At 38.6% G+C, this 16,457-nt stretch overlaps 1 protein-coding gene across 6 annotated transcripts in view; it reads right to left on the reverse strand.

Moving 5' to 3' along the window:
- The window catches only part of LOC131151071 (uncharacterized), a 55,919-nt gene that overhangs the window by 4,601 nt on the left and 34,861 nt on the right, over window positions 1-16,457 (reverse strand). Inside the window, exons 15-16 of one of the 6 annotated variants that reach the window (XR_009135685.1) lie at window positions 8,771-8,859; window positions 8,642-8,681 (exon numbers count right to left, since the gene is read on the reverse strand). The exons of 3 other annotated variants lie outside the window; for them this stretch is intronic. The gene's annotated coding sequence lies outside the window, so the exon portion shown is untranslated. Of the gene's footprint in view, window positions 1-8,641; window positions 8,687-8,770; window positions 8,860-16,457 lie in introns of all 6 variants that reach the window. 2 more of the 6 variants (XR_009135686.1, XR_009135684.1) reach the window with 2 other exon arrangements.

The raw sequence follows: 16,457 nt of genomic DNA on the forward strand, positions 1-16,457 counted from the left end.
GTAGAAGTTTTATCTACTGCTATCTATTTGATCAATCGTTAGCCTATTGCCACTCTAAATTATGATTCTCCCAATTTTCAATTATTTGGCATATCTCTTGAGTATCAATCCTTCATACTTTTGGGTGTGTTTGTTTTGTTCATCTACCATATGTTGAGCGTCACAAGCTTGCTGCCCAGTCTGTCACGTGTGCCTTTATGGGATATAGTCCAACTCAAAAAGGATTTGTTTGTTATGATGCTCATGCAAACAAATTTTGGATCTAATGGAATGTGATTTTCTTCGAAAATCAATATTTCTTTCAGTCTCAAGTTATTTCTGATACTCCCATTACTCTTCTTCCCGCTTTTGATGATGTGTCTTCTTCTATTGAGCGATTTAAACCAGGTGTGGTGTATCATCGACGTCCTCCCCCTTCTTCGACGCCCCTTCTAGACACTGATCCATCATCTAATTCTGCGGTTCCTCGGCGCTCCACCTAGGTTACACATCCAACGGATAGGTATGGTTTTCCTCATACCTCGTGTACTGCCACTCTCGACACTGTTTCTGTTCCTCACTCATATACCCAAGCATGTTGGCAGCAGGCCATGCAAGAAGAAATCCAAGCTCTTCAAGACAATCACATTTGGGATCTTGTGACTTGTCCCTCTGGTGTCAAACCTATTGGTTGTAAATGGGTGTACTCAGTCAAGTTTCAATCTAATGGGTCACAAGACAGATATAAGGCCCATTTCGTGGCTCTTGGGAACCGGTAGAAGTTTGGTGATTATGAAGAGACCTTTCCACCTGTTGCCAAAATGACTATTGTGTGGACTATATTGGCACTTGTTGCGTCGCAGGGGTGGTCTCTCCAACATATGGATGTGAAAAAATGCTTTTCTACATGGGGATTTGAAGGAAGAAATCTATATGTCTCCACCTCCCGGCATGTTTTCTACACCTTCCACAGAGGTTTGTCGGCTACGCCGATCCTTGTATGGACTAAAGCAAGCTCCGCGTGCATGGTTTGATAAATTTCGCTCTACCCTGCTTGCTTTTCATTTTACTCAGAGTCAATTTGATTCCTCTTTTGTCTTCGCAAGACTTCTGGACGAATTGTATTGCTTCTGGTATATGTTAATGACATCGTGATTACTGGCTTTGATACTGAGTTAATTAAGCAATTACTACAGCATCTCAAGGCCTCTTTTCACATAAAAGATCTTGGTCCCCTACAATACTTTCTTGGCCTTGAGGTGTAGCTTACTCCGAATGGTATGTTGTTACACCAACACAAATACACGCAGGAAGTGATTTCGTTGGCTAGTCTCCAATCGTGTAACTCTGTTCTTACTCCCTTGGAGGTAAATCTTAAGCTTCATTTGGAGGAATGCCAGCTTCTACCAGATCCATCCTTGTATCGGTAGCTTGTTGGGAGTTTGAACTACTTAACGATTACTCGTCCTAACATTTACTTGGGTGTGCAGCAAGTCAATCAATTTATGCAGGCTCCCCGACATCTTCATTTAGCTGTTATCTGCTGCATTATCTGGTATTTGAAAGGCACCTCTACACATGGGTTGTTCTTTCCTAAGGAATCTTCCTTACAATTGGTGGGGTATAGTGATGCTAATTGGGCCGGATGTGTGGATACTCGTCGCTCTGTTACTGGCTGGTGCATGTTCTTAGGCAATGCACTCATTTCTTGGAGGAGTAAGAAGCAAGACGGAGTTTCCAAGTCCTTCACTGGGTCTGAGAATCGTGCTATGTCTTCCGCATGCTCTGAGATCACATGGCTTCGTGGGTTATTGGGTGAACTTGGTTTTTCTCAGCTTCATTCCACTCCTCTTCATGCTGATAATACCAATACTATTCAGATCGCCGCTAATCTTGTCATCCATGAGCGTATGAAACATATCGAAGTCGATTTCCATTCCATACATGAACCCTTTGACAAACAAGTGATTACTCTTCCTCACATTTCCACCGAACGTCAAACTGCAGGCATATTCACTAAAGCTCTTTCTCGGCACCGACATCAGTTCTTGGTTAGCAAATTGATGCTTCTTGATCTATTAGCATCAATTTGAGGGGGGATGTTATGGAGATAATTTAGGATAACTAGGCTGTAAATAATTTAGTTGAAACATTTTAGTTTATATTTAGATTGTATATAGCAGAAAATTAGGCTGTAAATAATGCTGAAAATCTGGTAGAATTTAGGTGTTGAAAGTGTGCTGAAAATCGGGCAACAACTATGTAAATCGCTTTTATATATAACGAAAGCAAACCTGATGGAAAGGACATTCAGACCAAAATTAACTCTTAGTCCTTACAATTTTCGGTTCACTTTTTAAATAAGTTTCATGGGCTCAAACATATGGCTTCTGTTTTTACTTAAGAGTATTGTATAAATTGGGAGACCTAATCACAACAATAGGTCTCTCCCTCTATTTATAATCTGGGTCATGTACATTATAATGACCGTAATACGCTTACTTATGCTTACTAACACAACAATAATGCTAAATAACTAAATATATGCAGTCACATTTCCCTTCTAGGTGAAGCATAGATATCATATGCACCTAGCTTGTTACAAATGGATTTAACATGAGCACCTCGTAGTGCTTTAGTAAACAAATCAGCAAGTTGGAATTCAAACTTCACATATAATGAGCTTCTATACAAGTTTCTCACAAACGAAGTGACAATTCAAATTCAATGTGTTTTGTTGATTGGTTTGGAGGCAATTTGAATAGCTACTTGATTATCACACATCAACACTATAGAGGCCAAGATGTGGAAAACCAAGGCGTTATTTGGCATCACTGTCAAAAATTATGAATACGAAAACTAAATACCAAAAAGAAGAACTAAAACCCACAAATCATCAACATGTTTAGTGAATATTGTAAAACTAAAACAAATTAGAAACGTGATTGAACAATTGCTCATTTTGTCCTTGAATCAAATAATAATTTAAAAATATGAATAAAATAATAAAAATAACTTTTAAAAATAATAATAATAATTACAAAGTGACCACCCTCCCCATACCCTCACAAAGTGGGGAGCCTTGTGGCCTAGGGAAGCCCTTTACTAAAATAATAGAAGAACAAAATAATACAAATTAAAATATAATAATAAACATATTATATTTATTTTACTTAATTATTATATTTCAAAATCCACTTTACAATAATATTTTTTGTTGTACATGACAATTGAAAATTAATAAAAATATTTTTTGAATGGATTTTATTATTATTTTTTTATTAGCAAAAAGAAATTATATTAGCAACAAGGCACCAAGGGTATGCCAACCCGTGGCACTAAACATCAACCACTCAAAAAGAATGTTACAAACATCAAGGATTACTAAATGATCATTAACAAATTTCCCACTAAGCCAACTGGAGACAGTATTAATCCACAGAGCTTTGTAGGCCTGAAGCAAAGTAGATGAATCTTTGAAGGCTCTCTTATTTCTTTCTTTCCAAGCACACCAAAAGATGGTAAGAGGGATGAGGTTCAAAGCCTTTTGCTTCTCCTTTGAGGCTCTTATGTCTTTCCAAGCCCAAATATCCCCTCCAACTGAATTTGCCATAACCCATTGCTGCCCAGCCAAGGAAAGAGCCAAACTCCACAAGTTCCTTGTCCAGGGGCAATGGAGAAGAATATGGTTGACTGCATCAACCATCCATAGAACACACTGATTTGTGATTGTGAGCCCTTTTTTCTGTAGATTATCAATGGTTAAAATATTTCCATATACGGACTCCCGAGCAAAAAAGGCAACCTTTGAAGGGGCTGCTGTCCTCCAAATGTGAATCCAAGTGGACTTGTTGCAATTTGTTCCCAACGGTGAGAGCTTCTTATAAAATGAATTAACAATGAAAACGCCATTTTGTCCAAAGCCCATTGTGGCTCATTGGGGATGCTTTGGTGATAGAAATTTGTAGAAATCAGAGAGTGTGAAGTCCCAGAAAATTCCCTAATTAGTGATTTGGAGATGATGATTGATAAGGGCATTTCTATCACAAGCCAAGTTGTAGATGAAAGGAAATGCAACTCTAAGATTACGATTATCACGCCATGCATATGCCAAAAGTAAACATGGGTCCCATTCCCCACTTGAAATGTTATTGCTAAGATTTGATTAAAATGAATGACCTAACTTGAAGATAGGTCTCTCCCTCTTTCTATAATACAAATTACATACATTCTAATGACAATAATACCCTTACTAACTCTCACTAATTATCACTAACTCCCACTAATTATCATACTAACACACTCAATAATAATAATACTAAAAGACACATATAACCTCTAACACTACCCCTCAAGCTGGAGCATAAATGTCATATGCTCCTAGCTTGTTACAAATGAATTTAACACGAGCACCCCCCAACACTTTGCTAAACAAATCAGCAAGTTGCATGTCCGACTTCACATAAGCGGTTGTAATGAGCTTTTGCACAAGTTTCTCCTAAACAAGGTGACAATCAACTTCAATGTGCTTTGTCCACTTATGAAAGACCGGGTTGGAGGCAATATGAAGAATAGCTTGATTATCACACATCAACTTCATAAGCTAAGAACGCGAAAAAACCAATTCTTCCAACATGTTCTTCAACCAAACAAGTTCACAAGGAATGTGAGCCATAGCTCTATATTCTGATTCAACACCTAACCTTACCACCACAATTTGTTTCTTACTCATCCAAGAAACCAAATTAGCACCAACCAAGATACAGTACTTGGTGGTGGATCTCTGATCGGAAGGTGATCCAACCCAATATGCATTTATATATCCATGGATATAAGTGCGACCCTTATCACGATATAAAAGACTCTCATAGGTGCACCTTTGAGATATCTCAAGATGTGAATTACTGCGTCCCAATGACTTATCCTCAGAGAATCTAGAAATTGACTCACAAAACTTGTTGCAAAAGATATATCTGACTGAGCAACTATGAGATAATTCAACTGTCCAATAAATCTTCGGTATTGTCCAGTATTAGCTAGCAAATCACCCATATCCAGCATTAACTTGCTATTAGGATCCATGGTTGTATCAACCGGTTTAGATCCCAACAAGCAAGCTTCATCCAACAGATCAAGAAAATACTTCCTCTGTAACACAACAATTCCGATACGAGATCTAGATACTTCTATACCCAAGAAGTATTTCAACGGTCCCAAATCTTTGATTTTAAACTTAGTCTATAGAAAAAGTTTGAGACTCTGAATACCTTTATCATCATCACCTGTAATAACAATAACATCCACATAACAACAAGAAGGATCCTACCCGATGAAGTATGATGATAAAACACAAAATGATCCACAACACACCATCGAAGACCAAACTTAAGTGCTACAACACTAAAACAACCAAACCATGCTATAGGAGACTGTTTTAAACCATATAAATCCTTCTTGAGCCGACATACTAAGCTTGACTCCCCCTGAACAACAAACCCAGGTGATTGCTCCATATAAACCTCCTCCTCAAGGTCACCATGGAAGAAGACATTTTTCACATCTAGTTGATGCAAAGGCCAGTGACAAGTAGTAGCCAAGGAGTTGAACAAGCGTACTGATTTAAGTTTGGCAACTAGAAAAAATGTATCAGAATAATCCATACCAGACACCTGGGTGTATCCCTTAGCAACAAGACGACCTTTAGATAAGCCACAAAACCATCAAGGTTGACACAAAGCGACAACCAACCACAAACTTGTCAAGAGGAAGAGGTACCAAGTCCCAAGTACCATTGCCATGTAAAGCATTCATCTCTTCAACCATAGCATCCCTCCAACCAGAATGGGATAAGGCTTCCAAAACAGATTTAGGAAGGGTAGTAGATGATAGAGCAGTAACAAAACAATAATAGGAGGGTGATAAGGAGTCATAAGAAACATAGTTGAAAATAAGGTATTGAGTATATCTGTGTTTACCTTTCCAAACAACAATAGGAGGAATGGAGGATCAACATCATGGGAAGTATGATCATCATACGAGGAAACCAAAGGCGTGGTAGTAGAAGCTAGAGGGGACTCTCTTACTTGGAGCCGCCATCGTGAATACACCTACATATTAGGATGATCAAGATGATAAGGACTCGAACTACATGGAGACTCAGATGGTTGGTTGGGCAAGGACAGCAACAAAATCTAGAAGATTAGGCAAAGGAAGAGACTTATTGAGTTCAGAAGCACTCACTGACTAGGTGTAGTAAAGTGTAGACTCAAAGAAGGTAATATCGGCAACAAAAAAAAAAAAAAAAGAAGCTATGCAGCACAAGACTATAACAACGATATCTCTTTTGAGTATATGAGTAGCCTACAAAGGCATATTTTATAGCACAAGGATCCAATTTATCCACCCTAGGAGTTAGTTGATGAACAAAGGACACACACCCAAATATACGAGGAGGAAGAGAAAATAAAGGTAAATTAGGAAAGAGAATGGAGTAGGGAATTTTACCATTAAGAACAGAGAATGACATTCTGTTGATTAGATAACAAGCCATAAGTACAACATCACTCAAAAAACTTTAGGTACATGCATTTGATAAAGTAAGGTGCGAGTGATTTCAAGACATCTATTTTTCTACTCTGCAACCCCATCTTGTTGAGGAGTGTGGGCACATGATGATTGATGAATAATACCAAATTGAGTCATATAAGTAGTGAATTGTGCATTGAAAAACTCTTTAGCATTATCACTTCGAAGTATTCGAACTGGCAAACTAAATTGAGTCTTCACTCCAGAACAAAAGGCACAAAATACATGAAATAACTCAGAATGATCTTTTATTAAATATAACCAAGTCATTCTTGAATAATCATCCACAAAGGTTACAAAGTACCGAAACCTAACTTGGACACAACATCTTACTAGGACCGCAAACATCTAAACGAACTAACACAAAAGGGCTTGCAGCCCATTTATTGACTCGGGAAGTGAAAGAAAAACAATGGTGCTTTCCTAACTGACAAGACTCACAATCAAGACTAGCTATAGAACTCAAACTAGGAACATGACATTTTAAATTTTCCAATGAAAGATGACCAGGCGACAATGAATTTGGAAAGGTGTGGCAGTAGCAGTGCAGGAGGTAGATGGAGATAGCGGCTCAAGGTCATAGAATCTACCAGCTTCACGCCCTACGCCAATTGTCTTCCTCATCATCAAATCCTGAATAACCACAAAATCAGTGAAGAATGTCATTGAACAATTCATGGATTTAGTAATTTTGCTTATGGATATAAGATTGAAAGGAAATTTGGGAATGTAATAAACCAAAGGAAGAGAAGTAGAAAAAGTGAGATTTACACTCCCAATCCCCCTGACTACAGTAGTGGATCCATCAGCAAGAGTAACACAAGGTAAATTTGCAGGATATTGAAGAGTGAAGAAAAAGCTAGGTATACTTGTGATATGATCAGTGGCAACGGAGTCTATGACCCAAGTACTAGGACGAGAAGTATTGGATGACAAGCACACAGTGTGATTACCTGTTTGGGCAAAAGATGCAATGGGAAGAAGAACTTGTTGTGACACTTGATACTGTTGGAACTTGGAATACTCTTCCTCTGACATAGATACAATAGTACATTGCCCCCCACTAGACCCCAAAGGTGAGGAGTCAATGGTGGCTACATTGGCTGCCCCCCCAAAGGTGTGAAGTCAATGGTGGCTGCATTCGCAACACGTGAAAATCTCAACACTGTTCAATAGTATGATTATTCCGTCTACAATATGTGCACTTGCGAGGAGTACCTTTGCCTCGTTTGTCTCTACCACTACGACCACTCGAACCACCGCAATAACTTTTGCGGTTGTTTGGTAGAGAACTAGAATCACCTTGTGTAGCAAAGGTTGTCCTCTTAGAGCCAGATGCAAGAGCTGGAAAATGCGTGCTAAAGTAAGCACGAAGGATACGAGAATAAACATCAGCAAAGGACGGCAGCTCGGCACTACTGAGTATCCGGGACTGAACTGCCTCAAACTCACATCGCAAGCCTATTAGAACACGAAGAACTATCATCTGCTCCCTCTGCTTCTGCATCTCACGAATGTTGGCAGCTATAGGTTGCACAATGTTAAGCTCCTTACGAATATGCTTCATCTCTCCAAAATAATCTGCAATACTCTTGTCTCCTTGTTGTAACTGAAAGTACTCATGGTACAAATCATACATACATGTAATGTTACTGTAGTATAGAAGTTTGACATAATCCCAAATCTTCTTGCACATATCTTGATGCATACACATCAATGCAACCTGTGGCTGCATCAAATTCCATGAAAGTGAAACAATCAAGGCATCTTCCTGAACCCACACGCCTTTTCTCTTTTCATAAGAAGAATCAAATTGGAGCAAGTCGTCAAATTTCCCTAATCCTGCTAAATAAATCTGAACAGATTTAGTCCATTGAACATAATTCTTTCCATCCAACTTTTGGGTCGTTATTTGTGGCAGCTATGTAGGAAACAAATTTTTGGGATTCATAGATTCCATCCCAATACTCACAAATCAGCAACCACACCAAAAACAAGAAGAGCAATGAAAACTAAACAGGAAAATCACAAACTATATGAAGCACCGACACAACAATGGATGAGGTGAACAACTCACTGATGTATATAGCACTGCCATAGCACTCACAAATCAGCAACTACACTAAAAACAAGAACAATCAATAATTGGGATAATCACAAACTATGTGAAGCACGAACACAATCATGAACAAGGTGAACAACTTACCAACAGATATAGCACTGCCACAGCCTCACAACTAAACATGCAAACGCTGCCACGGCTCCAAAAAAATCACAAAGAAGCCTTCACAAAACCTAAACAGAAATTAACAGAATACTGCAAGTGCATGGTCAAAAAAGGTTGAATTTTTTTAGCAAATCACTAGCCTAACAGCTTGATAATATAGTCTAAAGAAGGAATCAGAGCATGGCAGAGGAAGAAAAGAAAATAAAAAAAGTGGCCAAAACTTCACTCGTGCACTGGCGTGTGGGGTCGGCCATGCCAGCATTTGGCCAGCGTATGAGGGCGCGTGGGGTGTCCTCTAGCGATGGGGGTTTGTGAGGTGGGTCATTGAAGGGGTCTCTTTTTGGGTGAATGGTTGGTTTTGTGAATTAATATGGGATGGAGATGGGTCCGGGAAGAACAGCCACAGGAATGGGGTTCTCCAGTGCACCACTTTACCTAAAAGCTTAAGCTATTAGGTTGTGGGCCAACAATGTATATCAAACTTTAACACTTCCCCGCATGTGCAACCCGATAGCACGTGGAGAGATAAACACACGATAAATATCACCCATGATAGGGAACACAATGATTTTTTTAAATATCACATAGTAAACGCTGGCAACAAGACTAGAACCCAGGACCTATTGGTAACCAACTCTGGTACCATGTTAAGTTTTGATTAAAATGAATGACGTAACTTGAAGATAGGTCTCTCCCTCTATCTTACAAATTAAATACATTCTAATGACAATAATACTCTTACTAACTCTCATTAATTACCATACTAACACACTCAATAATAATAACACTAAAAGACATATATAACCTCTAACAATTACAAATTTGAAAAACTCAGCCCATCCTTTCCTAATGAATTTCCATACTCCCACTCCATAGGGACCTCTACTATTGTGAGTTGTCCAATCATTACATATATAACCTCTAACAATTACAAAAAAACTCATCCCATCTTTTCCTCATGAATTTCCTTACTCCCACTCCATAGGGACCGCTACTATTGTGAGTTGTCCAATCATTATGCTCAAGCCTATATTTAGAAACAATGGTATTCCTCCAAAAGTGGTCTTTCTCCTTCACAAACCTCCATAACCACTTCCTAAGGAGGGCTTTATTGAAAGTGAGGAGGGCTTTCAACCCCAAACCTCCCGAACAAATGGGTTGTTTAACCACTCCCCATCTAACAAGGTGATATTAAACTCCTCCCCTATGCTTCTCCGAAGAAATCTTTTCTGAATTCCCTCCAATCTCCTAGCAACTAAGGCCAATAAGGGATGGAGAGACATGAAGTAAATTGGAAGATTCGTCAAAGTGCTCTTGATAAGAGTGAGTCTGCCTCCTTTTGATAAGATATGTCTTTTCCATCCTACCAGTCTCCTTTCAAACCTTTCAATAATAGGCCCCAGACTCCTTTATCTTTGAATTTGGCTCCGAGGGGGAGATTAAGGTAATTAATGGGAAAGGTTCCCATCTTGCAACCCAAAATACCAGCAAGGAAAGTCCTCCCTGTGTTCTCCCCTCAATGATTCCCAATACCCAGTAGCCAGTGCCCATGCTGCCTAAGTGCCTTCAACTCTTCACCCTCTCACAATGCTCTCACTCTTCACTCCATTTGCTCGTCCCACATCGAAAAATTGAGTTTCAACTTCTCTATAAGTACAAGTACAACTGAAGATTTATTATATTTTTATGTAATAAATTTATTATACTATTATTATATATTTATATTTGTATAAATATAAAATATTAAAATTATTTTCATATTGCTCAGTTTTTCGATTTTTTCAGTTCGGTTCTTTTGTAAAACTGAAACTGAAACCAAAGATCAATTTCTATAAAATTCAAAATCGAAACCGAAGACTGAAACCGATACACCAAACCGAATAGACAAACGGTTTGGTTTTTGGTAAATTTCGTACACCCCTACTTGAGACCTCTAAGATCCCTCCTACAGTAGCTCTCATTAGTATGAGGCTAAGCACCTCCAAGACCAAAATAAACAGGAAAGGGGACAAGGGATCTCCTTGTCCCAAGCCTCCCGAGAAGCGAAAGAAGTCCCTGAAAAGCTTGGGGTTTTGATGCATTGAGCAATCCAACTACACCATAGCTCCCCCAAAGCCCATTTTCCTGAGGAGATAAAAAAGGAAGTTCTAGTTGAAATGATTGAATGCTTTCTCCATATCTAGTTTGCACACTATTCCCTTTCTTCCCTCCTTCAAGTAGGCATCCACCACTTCATTAGCAATAAGGGCAGCATCCATAGTTTGTCTTCCAACCACAAAAGCATGCTAATACTAATCAACGACTTTCGGTATTTATATTTTGAACCTCTCAACAAGTACTTTGGCAATGATTTTATAAATGCTTCCCACCAAACTAATGTGGCTAAAATCCTTGATGTTAGCAGCCCCAACTTTCTTTGGAACAAGAATGACAAAGGTGGTATTTATGTGACTAACGAATTTTCCTAATCTAATGAACTCCTCAAACATGTTTAACAAGTCATGTTTGAAAAGGCTCTAGTTAGCCTGAAAGAAAGCCAAGGAGAAACCATCTAGGCCAGGCGCTTTATCTTCATTGTAGTTATTAAGAGCTTCAAGGACTTCTACTTCTTCAAAGGGTCTCTCAAGCCATCCTACAATGGAAGAACTAAGAGATTTAAAATTGATGTCATCCACTATAAGTCTCCAAGCCTTAGGTTCAGTGTAGAGGTCTTTATAAAATCACAAGTGCCTTTCCTAAAATCCTCTTCCCTAGTTAAGGTGATTTCCCCAATTTCAATTCTAGATAAGGTGTTACTTCTACTGTAAGCGTTTGTTGTTCGATGAAAGAACTTTGTATCATGGTCCCCCTCTTTGAGCCATAGAGCTCTGGATTTCGGCCTCCAAGATATCTCTTCTTGATTAATAACCTCAATCAATTCCTTCTTAACCATCGCTCGTTTGCTCTCTATTCATCATTAAGACCCTGAATTAATTCTTGCTCATCAATCACTTTCATGCCATTTAGGATAACAGTCTTCTTTGCTTGGACATTCCTGAAGGTGTTTCTGTTCCATATCTTTAGCTTTTCTTTTATTCCTTTCAACTTTGAGACTCACACAAAAATAGCCTTCCTCGTGAACAGAATAGAAGACTACCAAGTTTTCACTAGCTCCTCAAAACCATCATGTTTTAACCACATATTCTAGATATTAAAGTCAATTCTGGAACAGGAGGCCAAAACCACTGAAAACCATAAAATATTCTTATCAATTTTTTTAGAAAACGACGAAAAATTGACAGCAAAAAAAAAAAAAAATAGCAACATAAACAAATGCATGTTCACAATTTGTTTCATCATTGCATAGAAACAAAAAATAGAAAATATGAAATATAAAGAATACCAAACAAACCCCAAGTTCTTCCAACATGTTTTTTAGTCAAGCAAGTTCACATTAGTGGGGCCATGGCCCAATACCATTACTTTGCACTCAACCAGGCCAGAAAATTTGTTTAATTTTCCAAGATGCCAAGTTACCACCAACAAAAATACATTACCTGATTTATGAATCTTTTGTAGGAAGTTAACTTAGCCAATCTACAATGCATCTATGCATCACTGAATAGAAATGTGGCGTTGCACCTTTGAGGTATCTCAAAATCTCAATAAAATTTTCTAGGAGAATCAAGAGACTAACTAGCAACACTTTTGCGAAAATACTTCAACTTCCCAACAAGTTTCCGTCTTGTCTAGGGTCAGCCAACAAATCACTTGCATTGGGCACTAACTTGCTGCAAGGATCCATAGATGTTGACACGTTTGGAACCCAATAGTCCAATCTCGTCTAAAAGGTCTAGAGCATTATTTTCCCGTGAAAATGGTCTCTATACGGGATCTGGAAACTTCTACCAGAAGCACAATAAAATATAAAGTGATCAACTGCACACTGCAGAAAACCAAACTCAAGTACTACAGCTCTAAATCGACCAAAACGATGCCTTGGGAGACCCCTTGAGACCATACAAGGATTCCTTGAGTCAAAACACAAATCCTAAGTCCCCCACAAAGCCTGATGGTTGCTCCATATAAACGTTCTCTAGAAGATCAACATATAGGAAGGTATTCTTTATATCAACTAGTGCAAAGGCTAAAGACAAGTGGTGGCTAACGACATAAACAAACTAAGGCAAGTTTGGTGACCAAGGAAAATGTGTCAGAATAATCCAAATCGTACAACTAAGTATATCCCTTAGCAACAAGATGGGCCATCAAACGAGCCACGAAACCATTTGGACTGACTTTCATAGTATACACCCAATGACAACCAACCAAAGACTCATTAGGAGGAAGAGATACCAATTCCCAAGTATCATCATGTAATACAAATGTGTATACCTTTCAAGACAACAATACGAAGATCAACATTATTTTTTTTTTTTTCTTGATAGGAAAAAAAGATGTATTAGAAAGAGAAAGATAAGCTACAACCTAAGTGGGGACAAGTAGTCCACCAAACTATAAAAAAATAAATAAATAAATAAATAATAAGAAGAGAGAGAAAATAATAACAAAAAAAAAATAAAAACTAAACAAAATTAACCATAGAAATCCCTCTTCAATCCCTTTTCGTCGTAGTTCACCAAGCACTACAAATTAGCTAATTCCCTTGGACCCCCCTTCATTTTATTTTTACCACCGTCGAGATGCACTTTGTTTTCTCCAAGATCAAACAGCTTTAAATCCATCTTATCCATTAACTTTTGAGCTTCTAAATCCTTCCAAGGAATCTCCTCCAAAGGTGTAGGCAGAACTCCATCCTTCGGCTCCTTACACTATTGTTCATCAACCAAACCATCATCCTCAAAAATAGAAAACTCCTCCAATCCTTAAACGAGGATAGGTGTATACACAATAAATCACCAAGTAAATCAGAAAAGCAACCCATATCCATATTGTTCCCAAGTCTCATCCAAAAGCAACCCCTTGTCCCAATCAAACTCACTAAGGTCCTCACTATCATTATCCGAGAGTTACCCTAATTTCTTTCTCTTTTCCTTTGCTAGCCCCATCACATAAGATACATCATACACCCTTCTTGGCACATAGATCTTCCACAATAGTACAATATTAAACTCCCTTTTTAAATCTACCCTTAAGATCTTCGGCACTTCTCACCAGAGTGCTCTCTCTTCTCTTAATATTTTTTCCTCATTTTCACACCCATCCAAGCCGCCTTCCAACAAGCATAAACCTTTTGGCTCTTATTATTCTTGTCCGCACCAGCTTCTAAATCCTTAGTAACACCCTCTTTTTCAAAAGTCATCACTAGGGATTAACTAAAACAAAACTCCCAGAATTAATGGATTCACAACTAGCTATCAGCTTCTCTAGTCCTTGAAAGCTGTTTGGATAGAATTCTCGCTCCATTGATGAGCAGATAGTAGTACGTTTTTCTTGAGCTGCAAACAGATCGCGGACCATGGGACTCATACAAATGTGGGCCTGAATGCTACTAGTTCCTCTACTTGTGGAGCCTGAGATGAACATTGGGCCTGCTTCAACGAATCCATTTTAAAATAGGGCTAAGAACCCTTGACATTGTTCAGATAATTGGGCCTGAGATGGAGGCTCTTTTAACTTTATTTTTCCTCGCCTCATTACCTAACTGAGTTGATATTTGAGCCCAATCCAGGCCTAACCCTAAAGAAACCAAATTACTCAAACAATAGGCCCAAATCTAACACAATAGAGATAAGATGCAGGCCCAGACCACTTCACTTTCAACCTCTATGTAGCCTCCAAGCTGTCTTTATAGAAGACCTTAAACCAGTCTCTTCTTGTTGTCAATATGATTGTCTCACATCAGTTCCAAATGAATTTTGTTGCAGATTGGCGCCACACTTAACACAAAGTTGCATTTTCCCTTGTGATACGGCTTCCTTCCAAGATTAAGGTACTCAGCTGCTCACCACTCATCACCAAAAATTCCAGTCACTTTACAATTATCCTCGATTGAATCAGAATCGCCCACCAAAGGATGAAGCTTGTCACAAAATTCCACCAATCTTCATCACAAACACCACTTGGGATGAAAATGGAAAACTTTTTCCAATTCCACCACAACCCCAATCCAAAAACTTTCCCTTCTTGTCAACCTAACCACCATCCAATAGTTCACCTTCCAATACATTATTTTAAGGGAAAAACTCCCAACTCCACCAACACTGAAGACAATCCATCGACAAACCCCTGTTCTGCTACCAAAGAAACCCTAACCCAATGATTGCAAAGGGGGTTCCTTTCAAACAACAAAACAAAAAATTAGGCAAAGAACCTAGAGGAGTGGACAGAGATATTCGATTGTGAAGGGGGTTCCTTTCAACATCATGGGCAGGAAAAGGGAACATGACGGTACATTCCCAACTGACAAAACTCCCACTCAAGATTAGACATAGAACTTAAAGTAAGTAGTTTTAGTTTGTCTAGTAAAGGATGGCCAAGCGACAGTGGATTTGAAGTGGTGTAGCAGCAGCACAATAGGAGGAGAGAGTGAAGCATAGTAAAGTCCAACAGCCTCATGTCCTGTGTCAACCATCTTCCTCGTTTTAGATATTGAATAACAACAAAAACAAGAAAAAATGTTATAGAACAATTTAGCGGCCTCATAATCTTCTAACAGACATGAGAATGATGAGATTAAAAAAGAGATTTAGGAATAGATAAAACAGAAGAAAGAGAGATTGAAGGAGTATGCTTTACTGTTCCTATCCCCTTAATGTAGTAGTGAACCCATCAGCAAGGGTAACTTGAGCTATAATTTTAGAATTCAAGAGGAGAGAGAAGAAGTTGGTCACGCCAGTCATATGGTCAGTGGCAGCATAATTAATAACCCAAGTGCCAGAGGAAGAGATACCGAACGGCATGCAAGCTATAGGATTACTTTATGAGGAAAATATTCAATGTGATGAGATGCTTGTTGGGATGCTATACTGCAGGACCCTTGAATATTCCTCCTCTAAGATAGTTATAGTACTTTGTTCACCAATGGCAAAACAAGTGACTAAAAAGGGAAACATATTTTTGTGATTTGTGAACTCCATCCCAACACACACAATTAACCATAGGAGCAAATCAACGAACAAGATACTTTTGGGATTTATGATCTCCATTCCAACACATACAACCTTTGACAACTGAGGCAAACAAGACAACATACAAGATAAACAACTGAACAAGTCACAAACAGAGCAAATAATGCCCACTATCTCAGCCAGTCCGCCCCAATGTACACAAAGAACTGACAGAAAGTTCGCTACAGAATCATTCTCAAAGTGTGGCACATGAACAACTAAAAGGTGACATCTTTGTACAAAAAAAACCATCAGCAAAAATTCAATAGTATGGTTTATACAGAGATTTGAATAACAGAATCAATTTAGGCCAAAAACATGATTGTATAAAGCTTCATGCGCCAGTGTGGGGTGACACTATTTGAACAACATGTGTGGGTAGCTCTGATGATGGGATTTCAGATGAAGGCAGATTGACAATGTTTGTGGTTGGGTATGGCGTTGGATTTGCAAAATTTAAAGTGGTTTTGGTGTTATTAAGCTGGCAGTGCCACCCAAGGAATTTCCAAACGACTACTATGTCTTAACTCTTACAATAGCTACTAGCTAGCTCTCAG

Source organism: Malania oleifera, chromosome 3, assembly GCF_029873635.1.
Source record: "Malania oleifera isolate guangnan ecotype guangnan chromosome 3, ASM2987363v1, whole genome shotgun sequence".
NCBI classification, from domain to species: domain Eukaryota; kingdom Viridiplantae; phylum Streptophyta; class Magnoliopsida; order Santalales; family Ximeniaceae; genus Malania; species Malania oleifera.